The 21002-nt window shown below is 42.7% G+C and overlaps 1 protein-coding gene across 2 annotated transcripts in view; it reads left to right on the plus strand.

Moving 5' to 3' along the window:
- The window catches only part of LOC109043333 (uncharacterized), a 682950-nt gene that overhangs the window by 74454 nt on the left and 587494 nt on the right, over positions 1-21002 (plus strand). Inside the window, exon 4 of one of the 2 annotated variants that reach the window (XM_072297673.1) lies at positions 12214-12260. The exons of the other annotated variant lie outside the window; for it this stretch is intronic. The gene's annotated coding sequence lies outside the window, so the exon portion shown is untranslated. The remainder of the gene's footprint in view (positions 1-12213; positions 12261-21002) is intronic. 2 annotated transcript variants of the gene reach the window in all.

Genomic DNA, 21002 nt, shown 5'->3' on the forward strand with positions numbered 1-21002 from the left:
CTAACTTTATTCGCGGAGGCATCGGTGAAGGCCTGATGGACTTTCGGAGTTTCAGATCTGTCGCTACTCTCCCTATACAGGTACTCTACGCCCGAGGCCCGTTCGTCCGACTTCGAATCCTTCCACCTATTCCTCTAGACGAAAATACCGTCGTGTTCTCTCTTCACCCGACACTGGTAAAAAAACCTCTTGGACCAATGCCGCGGTGTATTGACTTAAGAGTGCAGTTTCTTGTCGCCGGATTGAAGAGTCTTGAACTCTTGTCTCAAGCGGATTTTGCCGTGATTCAAACGAATTTTGTATTAAAACAAGAGTCCAGACTCTTAAATCCGGCGACAAGACATAGGCGTAGCTAGGTCATTTTGCTGGGGGGGGGGGGAGGGCCTGGCCCCTCACCACCGGGGGGTTTGGGGGGTATGGAATACCCCCAGCTCAATAGGGGGTCCGGGGGGCCACCCGCGGAAAATTTTTGAAATTTTAACTCTATTTTGAGGCACTTATGGCGCTAATCTTCCTTCAATTTCTGCCTAAAAATCACCCAGTTTTATGCATTTTAAGGTCAAAATACATTGTTGCATTCAACAGGTTATACTATTTAGAGGCATATGTTAGGCATGGTTGACTAACACACTGAATAAATACTAACATACTACATGTTTACTATTTCCCCAAATATTTACTTTCTATTTGTGACGCATGAAAAATCCAAAAATTAAAAGGTAAAGAAGAAAAATAAAACACTGTTTGTAATGCTTTTTTTGATGGTATCAGCTTGCTGCGTGCAGTTAAATGAGTAAACTAACAATGTGTTGCGTTCAGTTAGGTCACGCATATAAACTAACCTGTCGGAGAAACGAGAAGTATCGCCAGATTTGAAGGCGTTCTAAGCGTTCGGTTGGGTCACGCAACTAAACTAATCTCTCGGCAAAGCGGGAGGTATCGCCAGATTTGAAGGCGCTCTAAGCGTTCGGTTGGGTCACGTAACTAAACTAACCTCGCGGCAAAGCGGGAGGTATCGCCAGATTTGAAGGCGTTCTAAGCGTTCAGTTGGGTCACGCAACTTAACTACCCTCCCGATAAAGCGGGAAGTATAGCCAGTATTTGAAGGCTCTCCCGACGTTCACAAACTAACTATTTCAAAATGCGTTTTGGTCCGATTTTGTGAGCAATTTTAACAGACGCACCACAGCACGATTTAATGCTCGGATATTCTTAAGAATTATCCTAAAATCCAAAAATTTATCGATAACTGCAAGAAACTGAATGGTTTTTTTTGAAATGCCGCAAAATCAACTCTATTTTGCGCACCTGAAAATTTCGATACAGAATCATCACAACCTTTTCCGAAAGTTTTTATTATCGGTAGAAATTGGCAACTGTCGATTGCTCATACGGTGTTCTACCATAGCATGAGTATATTCTCCCATCTTATTGGACACTCGCGATCGATCTCACACTAATAACAAGGAAGGACCCGAAGAACAAAGCTCTCATATTTTATCCCGGTCCCCACAATCATGGGCCATATAATTATTACCTTAATTATAAACGCACTCTGCCCATTTCTCATCTACATATAGCCGCGGATAATAGCCTAATTTAGATATTTACGAGGCTTGCTCCAATTTCCGGCCCGCATGGCGGGTTCCCATCGCTCGCGGATAGCTCGGCATTATTTTTCCGTGTCCTGAAACCCGGCAACAGGGCTCGGGTGCATCCTGTGTTCTTGTAGTGAGCAGGTGTCGCGTCGCGGGTGTGGGGCAGGTCGCGCACGGCGAGCCGCTTCGCCCCACAGTGCGCTGCTGCAGTTCGTGCTGCGTTGCCACTTGGAGCTAAAAATAGTAATTCTTGGAGGAAAAGGATAGATTAAAGTATGATAACCTCAGCCAGCAGGCCGATTATTGAAATTGATAGATAAAGCTGTAGACAAAGAAGACATAGGGAGTATAAAGCGATCCTATTGGTTGAAATGGCTGGTTCTTATAGACTAAGGGGGTAAATGATGGACTAACATCGAGTCTCTAGTACGTTGCCTTTAGTTAGTTCATTATCTACCTCTTTTGTTCTTATCTACCTCCATTGCAACCACCCTCTTCCACTCATAGGATCCCTCAATATCCTTTACGTCTTCTTTGTCTATTGCTTTGTCTATCAATTTCAATAATCAGTGCGTAGGGGTGCAAAAACCTCTCGATCACAGGACGGACGAGTCATGATCGGTTGTGTGTGAAAATAGGAAGGCCCCTAAAACGGTGTTTTCGATTGGAAAAGCAGGCGGTTTTTCCGCCGAACCCTGGTCAAAATCAAGCGTTTTTTCAAGCGTACAGAGACGCCAACAAGTGGGTCGCATTTAGCAAAAAGGAACCAGCGCGGTTACAGTCTTTTTCTCTCGAAATTACTAAAAAAACATATGTACAGTATTGAAAGTTGTACCATTATTTTCCTTTAAAATCAACAATGTTTTGGTGGAAAGCAAAAAATATTCGCTATTCTCGGAGATTTTTCGATAATTATGCAGATACAACATTTTTACAATATTGTTATAGCGCTGGTTCCTTTTTGCTAAATGCAATCGAATTCATCTTTTCGTAATTTTTAAGCTAAAAGGGAATTCTAAAATGAGGGGGTCAATTTCAAAAAATCGGAAAGCAAAGAACTTTCTGCATTCCTTATTTCAACTAAATTCTCGGCTGATGGTAAAGCTAGCCAGAAGTATGGTATAGCACAGCCAAAGAAGCTAGAAGCTAGAAGGTGGTTAACCGAACCATATCGCTGCGGGGTTTCAAGCGACCTGGACAACTTTTAAAGTCCAGACATTCATAGAATTAGCTAGGGAATTTTGCTAGTAGCGTCCAGCAGGTGTCGACGTAAAGGAAAACATCCAAGAAGATGCGGAAGTTCGCTTCGTAGATCGGGAAAAGTCAGGGAATTGAGATTTGAGCTTTTAAGAGTCAAGCTCTCATCAATTTTACTAACAATAGGATTGAAGAGAACTGTAGGCGCACATCGCCCAGGCGTTTCTCAAAGCTCGCAGATGTTGTTCAACTTCACTTGTGCTTGGTACTCGTCTGCACGGAAAATAATGAAATTGCCGAATTAACAATTTTGTAGTTTAAAAAAGTGTTCGGCATGTTCCAATGTGGATTTTACAATCAAAGAATGCTAATTTAACCAACTCCCTCGGTTCAATTAGCTTTCCTCAATTATAAAATGTACCTTTGAAACATGTCTGACATATTTTGTGAGAATTTAATTGTTAAATCAGCAATCAATTTTTCCCCATATGTTCTTCAATATCACCACGCTATTTGGTTTGTACTGAACGCACACTTCATTGTCAGCTTCATTCGCAATGCTTTTGCGATTCTTTTGGAGAGGCATCATAGCAAAGTTGATACTCAAGCGGAATGACCTTTGAAAATGAGTAGAAATGCCATTTATTTTAAGACATCTCTTGATACCCGGTGAGAATTCTCGCCGTTAGGAGCAAATTTAATTTCCATCTCCTTAGCCAGTCTGAACATTTTTATCTCTTCAATGCTATTCTTCTCAACTTTCGCAACTCAAGTTTTCGCAAAAAAGTCTCCACCGCTGTAAGGGAGGATTGCAGCCCTTCCCTTTTCACGGAAATGTTGAGCTGCGTTCTTTCTTACTCACAATTTTTCGCTCTTACGTGTGACCTCTCTCGAATTTTCTCGATTTTGAATTTTCTCTTACCGGCCATTCGGTATCATATTTTTCTTTATCCTATATTACATTTCTGCGAACTGTCACTGAATTTTATCGGCAGCAAAAAGAATATTCAGTGAAATTTTCGGACAGCTTCGTTGAAAGATTTCTCTGTACAAAAATAAAATAGCGGCGGAAATTTTTGAACGTCGCATGAAGCTTGTCTGTCATACTTTGGCCGGAAGTTGACGATATCCCACCGGCAAAGGGACTTGTAGAGACTTAAGGTTCGACGATGGCCCCTAATATCCCTCATTCAACATTTTCTGCGGTAAGGCCATTTTTTTTCTGATCATTGGCCGACAGTACAATACTGTTGCGTTGACGCTCATCGCGACGCGAAGCAGGGAACCCTCCCCCTCCCCCTCCCCCTCTTTTGGTTGCCCACCTCCCCGCCCTCTCACGCCTCCCGGGAGGCCCGCCCGGTTCCGCCCCTATTGGTTTTCCAAACCGAAACGTGTAATTACGTCGGTCCATACGTGTCAGCACGGGCCCCGCGCCGTTTTAAACCATTTCAAAACCGGGCGCCCGGGAAAAAAGCGACGCAGACAGAAACAACTGGAGGTCAACGCGAAGCCGGAAACGGCCTATCACCGGGCAAACATAATAATTCGGAAGCCCGTGGGATCCGGGGGGGGGGGGGGGGTTAGGTCATCAAACCTGCGGTTCTCCCAATTTTTTCCGTCTCCTAGCTTTAAGCCTCTGGCGGAGGCAGGGGAGCTTCGACTCTATGAACGAGTAGCGTTGTCAAATCTCAGAGAAAGGGAAGGGTTCGGTTCCCTATACAACTTATAATATTTCAACAATAATTTGAAAATGTTTGAGTGATGCTGATATCCTAGGTAGTTTTTTGACGTTGAACGTGAGTGTTGAACGTTTTATTTGTCGTTTTCCGAACCAAAGATCGTAACTCTGTTCCAAGATTGCAGAACTAGCTCAAACAATTCAATTTTTTTACAAGAATGTACCCGTACTTTTTGTTTAGAATTTGTCTGATGTTTGCATAAGCTCGTACGAGGTCAAAAAAATTTCAACTAGATATACTCAAGATTTTCCCGTTAAAAAGGCAATTTGTGAGGGGAAATACGGCAACATTAAAATGTTGTTACATACTCTCGTGAGGAAAACGACGTATTTATAACGTGTGAATTACAGTAAAATCATAGAATTTTTCCAAAAATTGACCGCAGTAAATGAAAATGAAAAATGTATAAAATATACCCATAAACCTCTCGCAGAAAATCAAGAAGGTGAATTTCCGCCAATAGGCCCTAACGTGTCCAGAAGGGAACAGTAATCCTGCAGATCACCATGATTACTACAGTGAGAAATGCCGTCAAGTATCAATACCGTCAATGTGCTAATACATAATTGTTATGGGTTGTTTCCGAGGTTAGCACAATCGCGGAATTATTTTTGAACAATCTCAAAGCAATATTATTCGAATAATGTTCGTGCTTTTACAATGCATGACAATTTTTCCCGGCAATATTTTAAAATTGACATTTATAAATACGTTAGTAAAATTACTCTTAAACTTTCAGTTTTTTTTAAAATATTTCAAAAAATATTGTTGAATTAAACATGCCACTAACCTGACAATATTTTTAAATTATTTTAAAAATATTGTCGGTTTTACTGGGAACTGCTCAATAAATTACACTATTTAGCATAAACATAGGTAGGGTTCTCGATAAATGTACTGCAATTTTCCCGGCAACATTTTAAAATTGACGTATATAAATACATGAGTAAAGTTACCCTTAAACTTTTAGCTTTAAAAATATTTTTGAATTAAACATGACAATATTTTTATTTTCGGTTTTACTGGAAACCGCTCAATAAATTACACTATCACAAACATATTTAGGGTTCTCGATCAACATGGCAACGCCGGGGTGAGGTCCCATGAGTTATTCAATCAGCCAGGAGCCGGAAGGGATGCGGCCGATGTTCACTCCGATGCAGTTTTCCACTGTTGCCATTTCGTTTTTATTAAAATGATTGTATCCTTAAATTTAACGTATACTGATTCGGCTATCGGCCCGATGATGGTTGCAACAATCCTCGTTGACAATAAGTCGAATTCGTCATCGAAAACACGGAACTCCGCGCTCGGAGCCTCCAACCCTTTCAGTGGCGTACAGTGGTTCGAGTCAGTAGGATAAGTCGGACAAAATTTGGAAACTTCAAACGCTTATAACTCCGTCTATGCAAAACTTTGAGGTTCTAAAAGTGGTTTCATTGGTTTCTTCGTACAATTTTCTTTTCAAAACACCCCTTGAGATTTAAAATGTGACAAATCAAACATAAAAATTTGCAGTTTTAGTCACAAATGTCTTGTGCAACCTCTCTAATTGACTGAACCCACTGTGCGTCGCTAACATACATAGTGACATACAAATGAACGTATTTATGCCAAAAGGAACAATGTCTCGCGCAAACCCTATAGTTTTTATTCGATTTTGAAGGAAAGCAACGATTTTAGGACTGATGACTTCCGACACTTGGATGGGAATAAGTTCGGGAATTCAATCGTGTATAGATGCCTCGCCCAAAGTCAGCCATGAGTGCTATCTTCACTGGTCAAAATGACGTCCAAATAGAAGCTCAAAGTGAATCGATTTCAACGATAAATGGCTCAAAGTCGGGACTTGACGCGATTGATGAGTGTTCTCAACTCAAAATAGAGCGGCGCGACTCTTCCTGGATCAACAATCGCAAACATATCATATTTATCGATTCACTTTGATCTGCCATCTTGACGCCATTTTGACGAGTGGACACAGGGCTATGCACAGACTTGACGCAAAAAAACACCAGTGGCGAGGCTTGAATGATCGATCATCAATATTACCCCATTCGAAGCTGTGGTAAAAAATGGATTGTCAAGTTTCTCGTAGTGAACACTCCGTTTATCGATCCTTCCTCGTAGATTTAAATGGCATATCGATCGATGTATCGTAAAGCACGCCACGCCACGGTTTTAACACACCCTCCCGCAACATCATGCCCCTCGACCTCGGACTTTCTCTCGCCTTGATCGATACTGTCCTCTGAAAGAAATGACTAAAGGAGGCAGCCGTACATGATAATACCCGGCGTCAAGTGGGGGGGGGGGGGGGGGGGTGAAAGGGGGGGGGGGTTGGGGTTGAGAGAGGAGCGTGCGAATGGGGGCCAGGGCAGTCAGCTGTAAAAACTGAGGAAATGATGTAGCGTCACCCATCCAAAGTGACACGCGTAAGGATGTGTGACAGGGGTGAGTGTTGCGACATGGACATCGAACGAAGCCGTTGTGATGAATAGATTCGAGGCCATTTAGTTTTTCCCTCTATTCTGCCGCGGACTAAGGAAAAACGCCGTGTAAGCCTTTAGACGTTGCCGAACTTCCTTTGACATATCACGAATTCGCGGGAAAATTCTGAAGAATGTCTCTTCGGATTTCCAAGATAATTTTGTTAATAATTTTATTTTAAAGTGTCTGAAAATTTCAGTGAAAAGAATGTAAAATTTTCCTCAAAAACGAGAAAAAACACTTAAAAAATGGTTCCTCAAAATTGAGTTTTTTCTGGAAGGAAATTTGATAACATTCGAATGTTAATGCGTCGATTATGCTTAGCACTGCAGTAAACGTAGTTCAAAGTTCCATCTCGGTAGTTAAGCGTATTTTAAATCTAGTTACGTACTCTCCGTTCATGCAACCGAACTTCTTCACTGGAAAAAAACACACATTGGATCTAAAGTCCAGACGCTGGAAAACATTGACAAGAAAAAATACTCTTGATTCAATCGGATTTTTGCTTGAATCAAAACGAAATCCGCTTAAATTGAGAGGCTTGGTTCTTGATTTAAGTTAGATTCTGATTGAATCAAGAGTACCTTTTCTTGTCGTTGTTTTTAAGAGTCTGGGCTCCAGATCCAATGTGTATTTTTCCCAGTGTTCTGCTGTTTTGCTTAGTTTGAAAATTTGCTCACACGAACCGAAGGTGGCAAAAGGGCGTTCATTAGAACTGAATTTACATTGAGAGAAAAATCTTCAGTTACAATAACTGAGCTTCGGAAACGGAATCCCAAATTTTTCGGTCATTGAAACTGAACTGGGGCTCACAATCAGTTAACTAAGAATACTAAATACTCAGAGGTTCGGGAGTCTCAGGAGCCTCTAAAATTGAACCAAAGTATTGCTGAGGGCTGTGCCAAACAACTTAAATTTAAGAGAGGAATCAAGCTCCACATGTAAGAGATTTTTTTCACTAGAAGGCCTTGTCCACACGAGCGCGGTTGGAAGAACCTCGGGCGAACTTGTTCCAGGAACTTGTTCTAACTCAGCTATAATTTGTTCCTGGAATACGATGTTCGTGGAACTAATTCGTCGAAACTGCGCTCGTGCGTACCAGTGGCGAGGCGGCAATGATCGATCATCGATGTCGCCCCATTTGAAGTTGTAGTAAAGAATCGATTATTGAGGTGTTCGTTGCGAACACCCCATAAATCGATCCTTTTTCATAGGTTTAAATGGCGAATCAATCGATACCTGTGAAAGCGCGCCACGCCACTGGTGCGTACAGGGAATCCTCTGCGAAATTCCGAGTCATGGCGCACAGTGGATCGAGTCAATTGGAGAGGTCGAACAGGTTTTAAAAACTTCAAAAGCGTATATCTTCATCAATAAGAAATTTTTATGTTTTAAATGTTGTTTCATTGGTTTTCTCGTACGATTTCTACTAAAAGCACCCCTTAAAATTAAAATTGTGATGAGATAAAAGTAAAATTCTACAATTTTTGTTAAAAATTTCATGTCCGACCTCTGCTTCCATTGACTTGATCCACTGCGTGGCGTACCTTCTAGCTGAACGTATGATCATGAACATGTTCCTCTTTAAATCTCTATACTGGCCTCGAACAGATCCGATGAATGAGAGAGAAGGAAGGGGCTGTAATAGGGGAAGGAGCCCAACACATTACAGCGACTAATTTTTTGTCAACGTGGTGTAGTGAGACGGACTTCACGGTCAATTGAGCGAGTAAAATGTGTCTGGTTTTCGTCGAACATAATCATGTAGCTACACTTGTATATTAAGCCAAGCTGCTCGGCATATGAAGACTCAGCAGCAATGGTGAGAAAGAACCGGTTCAAAATTGATATTATGCACTGGCTAGTGTAACTCATTACTCGTATTTTGTCCTAATAATGAGCCACCTCCAAAATGAATTTCGGTTGCCTCAGTCATTGCAGCAATATCGAAATGCGCGAACGGGGCATCTGCTGTGGCACGATACATATTAAATCTGGAAACCAAAGGGAGCAATGCAGAAAAAAAACACCCACCAAAATCTTCATGAAGTGAATAAAAACACGCCATTAAAATTTCAAAATCCAATTTTCCGACCCAGCTCAACAATAATCACCTTACAGAAAGTGTTGTTTCCATCGACCAGGATCTAATATATAACCATAAAGTTCTCGAAAATCCATATATTTTTTGATGAAATTTGGCTATCATGTAAGGTCCTCGCGGCGCTCCTCCTTAGCTCGAGGTCTGATTATTGAACTTGATAGACATAGCGATGGACAAGTAAGAAGAATGGGAAATGGAGCGGTTTCATCGTTTGAAATCGATCACAACCACCCTTCTCAATGAAAAGGATCCCTACTTTTTCCTTTTCTTTTCTTTGTCTATCGCTTTGTCTATTAATTCTAATAATCAGCCCGGAGGCAACTAATGACCGTATTTTGCTTTACTCGAGACGCGTGCGGTAGGACGTGCGACGACGACCCCTTGCGGTTTTGAAGGTGCCGCAGCCGCGTCGCGACGCCTGCCCCCCTCCCCCCTCCCCCCCCTCCACCAGGCGTCTCCCCCGTGGTAACTTGACAGGTTTCCTCCACCTTCGATAAGCCGATTGGGTTTCTTAGAAACCTTTCCGGTAAAACACCCGCTCCGAGTGTGCCCTCTTCTGCCGCCGCACTTTTTTTACCAACATGGCCGACGCGGATTGGCGGGGACTGGGTGCCAGGTATTAGATTTTTAGGATGAAATCGATTTCGGTCCCATAATCGATACAAAGCAAAGCGATTTAGGTGTTTAAATCGACTTCGCTGATTATCGATTCTTGAATATCGATTTTGTATGTCTTTTTTCGCTCCTCGGAAGGTGTTAATTCCAAAATAATTGACCAGCCGTTTAATCATGGCATCGTAGAGCACCGTATAGTTACTCCCGTCCAAATTCAAAACGCTGTACCTCCATTCAACATGTTTTACATTTTTCTTTTCTGGTAAATGCTGTTTTCTGAAAGAACTAACAAATATTCATCATTTATTTTCTGAGTCAACTTTCGGCATGTGCCGTTAGGAACTCGAAAAAATGAAGCCTTGTGGTAGAGTTTTCTTGTAATAGAGCAGTCTATAAATCGACGCTTCCCTCACGTAAGGGCGTATCTCTGTATCCAAGTGAACACCGGAAAACATGGAGTTCTATGGAGGACACGGATCACGTGGAAATTGAGATTTACCTTTACGTAATAGGAGCGGCAATTTTATATATTTTTTTTTTATTTTTTGTTTTGTTTGGTGTGTGTCGCACAAGGTAGTTCTAAAATTCCCAAGGAAACGCCTAGATCCGTAGAAACATTTTGCCCAACAACAATGCACCAGAAAGATTTAGAAGAATGTTAACTTCGGAATGGAGTTACGGCGTTTTTGATGTAGAAGGCAGCGTATTGTACCATATGTTTAATTTTTAAAAATTCATGCGGAAAGCGATTCACGTAACGGGTATGCGCACAAGTTGGGTAATCAACCGCTTAGAGAGATTATTAACATGTTCACGGAACACTGATTGATTCAAATCATACACACGCAGTCCCTAAATTTTAGCCATTTAAGTGATGATGACTGTAAATGTTTGCATCCTGTTTAGGCGTCAATTTTTGAACTTTTCGTCGTGTGAATAATTTTTCGAACGGTTGAAAACAGTGACCCTCCAAACGCGGGGAGTTCGCATACTCAAATCGCAAATGCCTGACACACGCAAGAACTTAATTAGAGATACATACTTAAGCCCGAGAAGCGACGAATTGAGGTCCGCTCAGCGAAAATTCCGAAACCGCTCGCTGAATCTCTCAGATTTTAGGGTTGAAAAGCGCTCAGCGTTCATAATCTCCACTGTATCGTACCTGACCTCGCTTTACGATTTATTTTGCATACTCAACCCTTGCGCTCGGCGTACTCACGACCGCGACAAAAAATTTGGCAACGGGGATGATCTTGTTATCCCAGTGCATAGTTATCAGACCCAATTACTTGTGACAATAGAGGTTATCTGGAGCCACGGCAGGGCATCACCATGAGTTCAAGAGGGACGACCGAGGGGGGGGGGGGGGGGGGGGGCTGAGGTGCTCACAGGGTCGCAGTTCGCTTGCATCGCTGTGAAGATCCCACGCAATTACAAGCGGATCATCTTGTCGTCGCCGCATCCTTCCCCGGCGCCTGCTCTCATCAATCTAGGCAACATACAATACACGCTCGGGTAGATTTCCTCGAAAATTGCATTCGCATCATCCGCCAGGGTCGCAGCTCGCTTTCCCGCCACTCGCTCTGCCGTGGCAGGAGAAACGCCGTATGAGCCAGCGAATAATGCCAAATTCTCTTCGGTAGAATATTTTTTGGGGGGTCAAGTTGAGGTGATTTTTCCTCGAAATTTTCAGGACTTAAGGTTAGATTTCAGAGAAAAAAACCCAAAAATTTAAAGTCAGATTACACCAAGAATTTCCGGACTATTCGTATCTTTTGAGAGGAATGCCGGCAAAGCCAGAATTTTCATGTGTTGTTTTTCCTTAGCACGGCAGTACTTTCATGGGAGAGCTCTGGGAGAAAAAAACAGGTGAAAGTGCTTTCCTCCTACTGCTCTGTTATGAAAGAGCACTGCGTTTGGGTTGAAAAAAGGTATATTTACCTTTTTTCATCTTCTTCTTCTTGAAACGAAAAAACACGTTTTTTACTTCGCAGTTTCTCATTGCGCTGACTCAAGTAAACTCGTTGCATTCGGGCGTTGACACTTACGTTAAGTAAGATTTCAGTAGTGAAAACTGAATTTCCCTTATTGCGATGAATTGTTTTCCATCTTGACATATTATATTAAAATTTGTATGAAGACAAGAAACAAACCATGAAAACCGTTTAATTTCTTTAAACAAAATTTAATGCAAAGAGGTTTGCTCCATGATCTTTTTTGCTCGCTTACGCTTTCGGGAAAAAGGAGGAGCCACAATGCACTAAAATGTTTCCAACTCAAATGTTCAGGCCCGTCAGGTATGTTTATCTGATTTAAGAGATTAGGGAGGATAATAAAAGAACCAGAATAAACTCGTGAGCCAGAGTATACTCATGAACCAGAATATACTCATGAACCAGAATATATTCATGTACCAGAATATACTTATGAACCAGAGTGTACTTATGAACCATATTTTTCTCTGTTTCAGGTGAGACCAATTGCTGTGCCGAAAATAAATTGCTACTACAAATTAAGGTAATGGCATGTTCAATGATATCTGGATAATTTTGTCTTTATTTTTCATGGGTGACGTCGAGCAATTGCGACTTTCAAAAAGGATCAAGTTTACTGGGGGGGGGGGGGGGGGAAACCACATTGGATCTAGAGTCCAGACTCTTAAAACCATCGACAAGAAAAAATACTCTTGATTCAATCAGATTTAAGCTTAAATCAAGAACCAAGCCCCTTAATTTGAGCGGATTTCATTTTGATTTAAGCTTAGATCTGCTTGAATCAAGAGACCTTTTTCTTGTCAATGTTTTCAAGAGTGGACTCTAGATCCAATGTGTTTTTTTTTATCCAGTGTTGAATTTTTGCGAAGATAAGGCGCTCCTTTTCATCCATACGATCACCCTCATTTATTTTTTCCACCAGTGTGTCTGTGCATGGCTACAAATGAATCAATAGTCTCGTTCTCTCATTGCCTGTAGCCCTCGTTAGTTTTAAATCCACACCGGGGGCTCGCGTCGGGAGGAAGCCCTAGGAGTGGGCCCTCGGAATCTGAATCAGCTGCTCTCGGCGGGATTAACCTCGCGAGGGGGCCAAACGATAATTGAATATAAGGTTTTTCGGGAGGCCCACCCCTCCCCCGCGATGGTCCTCCACCTGCCGTCGCGGCGCCGAGCGCTTCGCACCTAGTCGGCCGGGCTGGGCCGTGACACGCGTCTCATTAAGAGCTTTATCCCTAATCCGGGGATCCGAGGATCCCGTGAAACAAATGACTTGACTTTTCGCCCCTTTTGTCGAATCATCGGACGACGCCGCGGCCGGGCTCTGGCCTCGTTGACCCCTCACGTGGGCGTTCGCCGTGGACGCGTGCTCCGGCTTCGATATGACAGGAAGTTACGCTCGAGTTTTTCCACGATGCGTTTTGTGTCGAGGTGGATCTTCGGCGCGAGAGCCACCACGTCCATTGCCTGGATTGTATTCGATAGTGGTTAGATGCATCGTTTAGTTCAAAACAACAGAACAAAGCCTCCGACGATAATTTTAGGATTTAAGTAGGAAAAGTGAAAAAAATGAGAAAACTCCTCACTAGAAAAAAAAAAAAAAAAAAAAAACACATTGGATCTAGAGTCGAGACTCTTGAAAACATTGACAAGAAAAAGGGCTCTTGATTCAATCAGATTTAAGCTTAAATCAAAAGGAAATCCGCTCAAATTAAGAGGCTTGGTTCTTGATTCAAGCTTAAATCTGATTGAATCAAGAGTATTTTCTCTTGTCGATGTTTTTAAGAGTCTGGACTCTAGATCCAATGTGGGGTTTTTTTTTTTTTTTTTTTTTTTTTTTTTTTTTTTAGTACTTACGATTTCACTTTTCTTCGCCGTTTTTACACTCCACGCTCCAAGACCTCCTAAATTTGCATATCTGGTAACGCTAGGTTCCAGCGTTCTACGGGGCTGATTTTCATTATTTTTGCGGATATCGACCAGCAATTGTCTCTAGATGAGCTACCTCTATTTAGATTTTGAAAATATGACCCAGATTTCTTTATATTACGTGGTACATGCAGTTGCGAATTCTCCCATTTAAACTATGTAAATTTTTATTTTTTGTCATAATTCGTTTGAGCGTTCTACTAGGCCGATTTTCATGATGTTTGCGGTTATCGACAGGTGATAGTCCCTAGATGAGCCCGCTGTGATCAGAATTTGAAAATAGGACTCACGTTTTTTTCCTTAGGAGTAGATCAGAGAGCTTAGGAAGGGGGCAAAATTCGGAATTCTCACCGATGAAATATGGCGGGAATTTCAATTGTAGGGGAAAATTGAACTAAGCGGGAAATGTTGAATCTTGGTCTGTTAGTAAGATAATAAGTGAATCGAAGGTATGCTCCTTTGCTATAGGCCATCGGAAAGCGACGAAACTCTCCGTTCCTTGTCGTTTCAGTCTTGGCTTACTCATAAGAAGCAAAAGTCTATCACAAGAAACCCGTTCCCTCAGATTACTCAATTGACTTTTGAGGCTATGTTTACATGTTGAACCTATCGATATTGATACAATCTTACCTGTTGGATGTATCGAATACGATTCGGTCAGAGCGCCGTGCACTGAGGAAAAATGCCGTATTAACCTCTCTCCACGCTCTTTCAATCAGGCCGTTTATTGCCAAGACACCCTGTACATTGGTAATTCTTGAATGTTGGCAACGCTGTTTTCTTCCATTTACATAGTGTAAAACAATCAATGCTTCACCTAAAATCGATATTTTCCATGACTTGAAGTGATGAAGGACAACAGTTTTGTCGTCTTGCAAAATTGCCTCTGACCCTTTCTGCCGTGCTAAGGAAAAACGCCGTATGAACATTCGAGAGTTGCCAAGTTTCCCCAGATAAAACATGTATATTTGAGGAAAGTCATTCATATTTCTCATCGAAATTTTCAGATATTTGAGATGAAATTACGGACAACATTGTCCATAAAACTTAAAGAAACGTATTTAAAATTTTCCTAGTATTGTCATATTTTGGTGAAGGAAATCTGGCAACATCTAAAGGCTCATACGGCGTTTTTCCTTAGTACGGGAGTATGCTCTTGAATGCAAATAATCGAAACGGACAACGATATGGGGGTTGATGTTGGGTCGTGGCTCTCGCTGGGGCGGGCAGAGAGACTGAGGGAACAAAAGTCGGCGCGGGTCGGTGAAATTGGTCTCGCACTTCAACGTGAAAGGGACGCGGTGAGCGAGAGGGAGGAAGGGATTTTAGTGGGCAGTTGTGCGGAGGAAATGAAAAGAAAATAAAAACTTGGACTTGGATGCAACGGAGACAATGGCCTCAGCGGAGATTTGAGGTTAACTTTCCGCCGGGAAAATAATAGAGGACTCGAGGAGGAACGGCCGTCGACTCGATCGGCGTTGCGCGATTTAAGTTTAATTTTTAATTTATATTCGCGATTTTGCACATTCGTTCCGGTAGCGCCATCCTGTTCCGTCATCCCTGATAAGTGGCTGGAAGTTAAGGTCGTTGATTAAAGCATCCCATCCCATCCCGTAGGTAACTGGGGTGACGCACCCATATGGTTTACATTGTGACTGGTTGATGTGTCGAAGGCAAATTGTCATAACAGGCATTTTATCAAATGCCTAGGCCGGTAGTCAAATTTTGACGGTTTACAGAAAACATCAAATTTATGGCGAGGATTTTACGGGCTTTCAATATTTTGGGGGAAAATAACTCTTTAATTTCGCGAACTCTCCTTGTTCCTTTCTTTTTACATGCCTGTAGCACATTTAAATTTTAAGAATTCTAGGTTTTAAGACGTGCTGAAAATTTCATGAGAAATGTTCATTCAGGATCTTAAAGTCGTTCAAAGTATTATTGTATGCTGCATATTTTACTGAGAATTCATTCTTACAGGAGCAACGAATTATTTCGTCTAGGAATGAAGAATCGGATGAAGAATCAAACTTTCAATCGAAGCAAGAATATTTGACTATTTGCCTAGGCATTTAACAAAATACCTGATTTGACAATTTGCCATCGACAGATGTTTAAGGAGGTCCTCAACATAACATCATAAAAGCGACAATTTATGCAGCTCTCGAGTGAAATTGAGGGGAGTAACGTTGGAAATATACCCCCGTCAGGAATTCCAAAAATGTTCCACCGCAAGAAGTTCAATATTCAGAAGAGAAAATTCTATGATTTCGACTTACTCAAACCACGAATTTCGGTCTGTGATGTTGTAGACTTCCTGGCATACTTTATTTTTTAATTATAGAACCACTCGACGTCAACCCTTAAAATCCTCTGTGATATTTCCTCTCTCTGCGCAGCAAATTTTGAAATAAACTTTCGGGACAGATGGATTAGATACATGAGATATTTATTCAAAATGTAAAACATAAAATAAAAAACTATCCGGCAAATTGGACTACCCAATTATTCTGCCGGATCAGACATAAAATTCAATTCAACTGATAGTAATACAAGAAAAAAAGAAAGAACACTGGAAAAAAAACACATTGGATCCAGAGTCCAGGCTCTCAAAAACATCGACAAGAATAAATACTCTTGATTCAATCAGATTTAACCTGAAATCAAGAACCAAGCCTTTTAATTTGAGCGGATTTCTTTTCGATTTAAGCTTAAATCTGCTTGAATCAAGAGTCCTTTTTCTTGTCAATGCTTTCATGAGTCTGGACTCTAGATCCAATGTGTTTTTTTCCAGTGAGAAGTAATAACATAAATACATTAGATGCTGTTGTTGTTGACGTAGATTTGTTCTCCCCTAGTGACATAAAATTGGTGCGGGGATTTCTAAACATGGCAAACGAGATACGTGGTTTGGGAATTTTATGGTGGATACGGGGTCTCCTAATTAAATGAGCTGTTTAAGGAATGACTATGACAACCCTTTGACATGCGCTACAGCGGACACGAGGGTATTTTAACGAGGGGATGATGAAGTGAGGTCACCCGGGGAGGATATGGCGACAACGACGCCGAGGCCGCTCTGTTCCCGCAGAGGCCTTGGCCAGAGCAGAGCGCGGTCTCGCTTTGTTCGGTGACACGAACGAAAAGCGGCGAGGGCCCTGCGTTAAGTGGCTGTGTGTGTTCTGTCTTGTGTGGAAATTAAAGAAGTGGATAAAGCTCCAGGGATCCCTGATCTGGGGCACAAGCCAAGCACAAGTCAACGCCAGCCAACCCTTGCCAGCCGGGCTAAGTTAACACGGTGCCATAAAATTAGAGAAACTTACTCGAACGCCTATTTGAAGAATGCCAATAAGTTTTTAGAAAATTTAGGGGGTATGCCCCCTCACCGCTATACGGAGAGAAAAAACCTCGTGCGTGGGACCCGAAGTTTAGGTCATATCAATCTCTAAAGTTTTCGGATTGAGCATCTGAATAATTTAGGTCCAGCTGTCGAGGTTCGGATCACACATCTGAAACTTCAGAAAAACTTATTCGGTTCTCACATCTGAAGTACTTCAGATGTAAGAACTGAAGTTTCAGATGTGTGATCCAAACCTCAGCAGCTGGACCTAAGGTGTTCAGATGCTCAATCCGTAAACTTCAGAGATCCGGAAGACCTAAACTTTGGGTCCCACGCACGAAGTTTTTATCTCCGTGTACGCGGCCCGAAAATTTTGGGGGGTTCTAAAAGTAGCTAATGTTGATCGATGAACATCCCCAAAGTTTCGTTTCAAAATATTAATTAATTAAAATTTTAGAAGGCGTGAGAGGGAATTTTGGGACACCCTGTAGAGAGGCACTTCAGCTCTGAAAAAATTGAAAATTTTAGACGCACGTCCCTTTAACAGAAATTGATTTATTCCTTCCTTTCAGAGACTGTTACTCAGAGCATGAATCTTCAAACTGATATCAGAATTTTTTGCGGAGTTTAAAAATAGAAAGCAGCTCCAATGAGACAAATGAATAGCTGCGCTGTCCTTCTCATGGGAGCTTTTTGTCCATTCTCCGATCGTCCGCCAATTCCGATATCCGTAACTCCCGGTTCCAGTTGAAAGAGCGTAATCTACGTCTCACTCTGACACTCTGTTCCAGTAATCTGGAAAGAACTCAATATCGTGTCTATGTTGTCCGAAACGTCAGTGTTTCCTACAGAGTGGCAAAATTTCATAATATTTCAAATCCGGAAAAATCTGGAAAGTAGCGAAATATCAGTCTCCACTTCAAGGTTTTCCTAGTGCCTTAGTTCACAAAGATCTGTCTTGATAGCGTCGGTTTTGTTGAGTATTGCAAAACATTGTAGTACGCAAGGGTTGTATGGAACGACTCCTCTAACGAAATGTTCACCTGTGCCATGGTGTCGTTTTTGAAGCGGGAAGCTCAAAAAACATGAATTTCTTACGCAGATTGTAAAGTTAGGAGTGCATTTCAGGTTGTGTTAATGCGCTCATCGTGACTTTTGAGGCATTTTCCAGGAAAACTCTTATTTTTGCTCTAGGAAAAGTTTGCAACAGGCCCATTTAACCAGCACTGGAAAAAAAGCACATCGGATCTAGAGTCCAGACTCTTGAAAACATTGACAAGAAAATGGACCCTTAAATATGATCGAATCAAGAGTGTTTTTTCTTGTCGATGATTTTAAGAGTCTGGACTCTAGATCCAATGTGGGTTTTTTTTTTTTTTTCCAGTGAGCCCCGTGGTTAAATCAGCTTTTGGTTGTAGTTTCAGCCACTATCGTAAAATGTACGCACTTGAAACATGTCTGACATATTTTTTTACAATTTAATTATAACTTGAGCAATGCATTTTTTCCGCGTGCCCTCCGGAGATCGGCAACCGTGGAGCTCCCTCGACATTCGAAAGCTGAAGTCGCCCCGGAGGAGTGGGATCCGCGTCGTTGGATCAATGATTAATTTTACGGCGCCGCCGGCAGCGAGTTCGGCCCCCGGGGGAACGATGCACCCCCGAGAGCCCCCCCCCCCCCCGCCCCGCCTCGAACCGCCCCCGAACCGCAGGGAGGACTCAGACGGTTCCGTTGATGGGAAAATATTTCGTTTGATTTTCGTCGTTGGCAAGCACGAACTGATCACTCGGCGCAGGGGTGGGAAGGGGGCGGGGGCGGGGGCTGCAGAATTAGATATCTGCTTCGGATGCAACTTGCATCGGGGTCTAAAGTGATTTCTTCCGCCCCCCATCCCCGCCACACTACCGACATTCGCCGGAGAGCTTTTCGTCTTTTTATGCTTTTAGTATCGCCCGCGCGCAGCGACGGAAATGCAAGGAGCCGAGGAAAAAAGAATTCGTTTCCCAGGGAAAAAACCGAGAGGTGAGTGGGGAGTTGAGGCTTTTTCTGGTTGTGCTCGGCGGTGGCGTGGCGTGCTTTGCGATATGTCGATGGAGTTGCCTTCTACACTGGAAAAGAACGCATTGGATCTAGAGTCCAGACGCTTGAAAACATCGACAAGAAAAAATACTCTTGACTCAATCAGAATCTAGCTTAAATCAAAAGGAAATCCGCTCAAATTAAGAGGCTTGGTTCTTGATTTAAACTAAAATACGATTGAATCTAGAGTATTTTTTCTCGTCAATGTTTTTAAGAGTCCGGACTCCAGATCCAATGTGTTTTTTTTTCCAGTGTAAACCTATGGGAAAGGATCGATAAACAGGATGTTCGCTTGATAATCGATTATGCCGTAGTTTCAAATGGACGTATTTCTATCAAAGGGAACTATGTGCATTATGGAGTGAGCCCTGTTATGCATATATTCGTATGAGTCTCAGGGCTCATGTCTTAATGCACATAGTTCCGTTTGATAGAAATACGTCCAAATGGAGGAATATCGATAATCGATCATCCACGCCTCGCCACTGGCTCGGGAAAAATCGGGCGGATTCGAGTCAACGAGGAAAATCTTTACTTCGCGGTGAATTCTTTGGTAGCAGAGGCGAATTTTCGCGACTGGATTCGGCTTGCATTTTTGAATGGATGACTGTGTACCACAGTTGGAATTTTTACCACTCCGATTCGACACGGAGGAAAAAACTTCGTGCGTGGGACCTGAAGTTTAGGTCATATGGATCTCTGAAGTTTTCGGATTGAGCATCCGAACCCTCAAGGTCCAGCCGCTGAGGTTTAGATGACACATCTGAAACTTCAGTTCTTGCGTCTGAAGAACTTCGGTTCTCACAACCGAAAAACTTCGGTTCTCACATCTGAAGTACTTCAGATGTAAGAACTGAAGTTTCAGATGTGTGATCCAAACCTCGACAGCCAGACCTTAAGTGTTCAGATGCTCAATCTGAAAACTTCAGAGATCCATTTGCAACAGGCCCATTGGCCAGTGCGGCACGACTTATTTTACGATTAAAAATATCTCACAAATTTTAATACTTACTTCATTTAATTTTTTATATGAGAACGTTTGGGCGGATTCCTCCAAAAAGCTTGAGAAATTTTGCTTCGCACTATGCAGGAAAGGCAGTGAAACTTCTTGGAGGCGAATTCAAGAATACTTCTACCGTACTCGAGCCACTTTTTTTCTAAGGAGTGCACCCCCCCCTTTCTCCCCCTCAACCCTAAATAAAGGCAAGTCCATAGCGGTGACGTGGGATCCAATCCGGTTCGGGATTGGTGAATTTTTAACCGGGCGCGGCGCAATTTTTCCGCCGTTCCCGAACGCGGCGCGGCGCGGCGGACCGCGTCTTGGCGCGCGCGAAAATAAAGCGCGGCAAAATATGGAGGGACATAATATTAAAATCTCTTTTTCGGAGCACCGCGGGCCGGGGGCCGAGAGGGGTCGAGTCGCGGGTCAGAACGAGGCCAAAGGGATAGATAAATATTCGCGGGGCGGCGCGGCGGTGGCGCGGGGGTTGTTTATCCGGGAGAGTAAATTCGAGCCCTTACCAATTCAGGGATCGGTTCGGGGAAACCCGGGGAGCCGCCTCGAATCTGATATGCATGGCGGGTCTGGACGTCGGAGCCGGTGAAAAAGGGCCCCCGACTTTCGAATTAGTTTACATATTGCGTTTAACCGTGAGACGGAGTGCAGCGTTGCATATTATGAGCAGCCCATCCTCCGCCCCCTGAATAAGAACCACCCAACTCCCATATCGAAACCTCTCGCAGATGCGCGCTTATCGCAACCCTTCCGCCCCGCTGAGCAGTGAGCAAGAACCACCCAACGCAAAATCAAAACCTTAGGTTTATACTCTGTTGGAGCACTGAACAAGAACCGCTTATATCGATACCCGAAGTGTATGGAGTTAGGTGGTTATTCCTGAGCCGAATTTGGGAGCTCCAGGT

The sequence above is a fragment of the Bemisia tabaci genome, chromosome 3, assembly GCF_918797505.1.
Source record: "Bemisia tabaci chromosome 3, PGI_BMITA_v3".
Lineage (NCBI taxonomy): Eukaryota > Metazoa > Arthropoda > Insecta > Hemiptera > Aleyrodidae > Bemisia > Bemisia tabaci.